Here is a 2,307-nt window from a genome sequence, read left to right on the forward strand (position 1 = left end):
CTTGCCCCTGGGCCTCCTTCCACGGCCCGAGCCGGTCTTGTGTCGGCCGTGGCAGTGCTCCCGCTTCCTCCAGTAGAAGATTAGCGTGTTGTGGACGACGCGCCGTGGGCGCGACGCGGCTTCGGGCTGCGGCCTCTTGGACCTCCGTGTTGCGGCCCGCGACGCCCCCATCGCTCCGCTCCGACCGTCTCGCGTGCCTGCGGCTTGGCTCTGTGCCCTCCGCTGGGGGCGCGCCCGGGGCCGGGTGCTTTGCGCCTGGGCAATGCGGGGCGGGGCTGTGAGCGCACAAAGGGCGGTGCGGCTGCGGGTTCGGGGAGTCCGCCTAGGCGATCGGCGCCATGGCAACGGGTGCCCGCCTAGGCTGGGAGGGTCGAGCGTGCAGAGGAGGAGGTGCGTCTCTGGACTCCGGGGAGCCCTGAGCAGCCCCCCTCCTCTCTGCTCAGTCCCACAGCCTACCTGAGGGGTTAAACCCAGGTGGGGCGTGGCCTCAGGGATACCACTGCTTCCCTGTGTACATTCATTCCATATGTACATTAATTGATTCTGCAAATACCTGTGTAGTGCCTAATCTGTCCTTAGCGCTGCTCTAGGCTCTGGACAGGGCGAGGAGCAAGATTCGTTCCTCCCTAACCTCCTCAGCCCATGGTCTAGTGGTCAAGATGGAAAAAACAAGAGTCACACTAATAAGTGTTTAGGTATAAGCTGTGATGGAGGCTATGAACAGGGTGTGTTAAATCTAGGAGGCCTCCTTGAGGAGTTGACCCTTAGGCAGAGAGGCCTGAAGAATGAGAAATCAGCTGAGGAGAGTAGTCAGAGCCAACGGAGGAGGGAGGAGGAGCTTGACTTCCTGCTTGGGCAGAAAGGCCAGTGTGGGACAGGACCTGGGAAGGGTGGTGTGGGCAGAGGTCCTGAGGTGGCCAGGGGCCCACTGAGGATACCATCAACTGACCCAGGAGCTGGGGATGTATGCTCAGGACCCTGGGACGGTGCTGGGAAGTTTGATCCCATTTCGGTTTTGCATAGATTCCTCTGGAGAGTGTATTTCACGGCAGCAAGAGAGGACCACAGGCTTTGTTGGGGGAGCATGGAGCTGTTGTAGTGGTCCAGGTGAGAAGTGAGGGAGGGGATGTGGAGAGTGTTGAGAGGATCTCGGTTGCTGGGGGTGGGGAACATGGGACTGTCAGCAGTGTAGGGAGGGGCCGCAGCATCCTTCTAGGTCCCTGGCTGTGAGCAGACTGGCCCTTCTTCAACATCTCTGTCTTCCAAGGGAGCAGGAGCCATCCCACTTTGTACCCTACCAGGCCAGCGACCCCCACTGAGATTGGCAAGAATTATGACAGCTGGACTGAAGGCACTTTGTAAAAATTAGGCCTGTGTCCACAGGTGTTCATTGCCTGGGCCAAGACCAGGGGAGGTTTGAAGGCTTCAGAGAGTGCCTCTGGCAGGACAGATGCACAAAGGCCTTTTGTCAGGCCTGGGTGGCTTCCTGACCCTTCCCTCCCTCCAGGGCTTGGGTGGAGGGGCTGGGACTGAGGCCCTCCGGCCAGAGTGTGATTGAGGGAGCAGGGGAAGGGCCATCAGAATGCCGCAGGCTGGCCGCCCCTCCCAGCTCTCAGAGCTGTGGGCTGGGGAAGGAAGAACCCCCATGCGCCAGGTTTGGATGGGCTCTCGTCTCCCCTGTAAGGCGGTGGTCCTGAGATATGGGCCCCTGGGCGCAGCGTCTGTCTGGGGATTCTAGGGCCTTCCCTTCACCGCCCCAGCTAGTTGGGGGAGGGTCACTCCTGACCTCAGAGGTTCTGTCTGCAGCACACTGATAAATCATGAATTCAGAGGTGATTCTTGGAACAGTCCTAGTCATTCCCAATTCCACCTCGCCATTCCCAATGCTAGTGACTACAGATGAACCCTCTTCATCCTGCCGCAAGCCCCTCCACCACAGTGGGACCTGTGGGGTGAGCCTGTGAGGTCTGCCTCTCCCCAGATGATGAAGAAACCCTGACAATATCTGATTAACACAAATTTCCTCCTCTGCCATTTGGGGACATTAAGAGACCTTTCCTCCAATGTGAGGATTAAGCCAAACAAAGCACTTAGAGCCTTTAATATTTTCCTGGTGACGACTGCAGTCAGCTCAGGGACAGAGCCAGGGGCACACCGGGCCACTGGGCGGCTCTGCCCAGCCTGGGCACCAGCAGGGCGTGGCGAGCCAGGAGGGGCAGCCTGCTGGTGCTCTAATGGCCCTGCCTTCCCCTCCTCCCCCCACGCTCACACTCTGGCAGGAGCCCCTCCACCGTCACTGCTTCCCCT

This window comes from Bison bison, unplaced genomic scaffold (assembly GCF_000754665.1).
Source record: "Bison bison bison isolate TAMUID 2011002044 unplaced genomic scaffold, Bison_UMD1.0 scf7180017848936, whole genome shotgun sequence".
Lineage (NCBI taxonomy): Eukaryota > Metazoa > Chordata > Mammalia > Artiodactyla > Bovidae > Bison > Bison bison.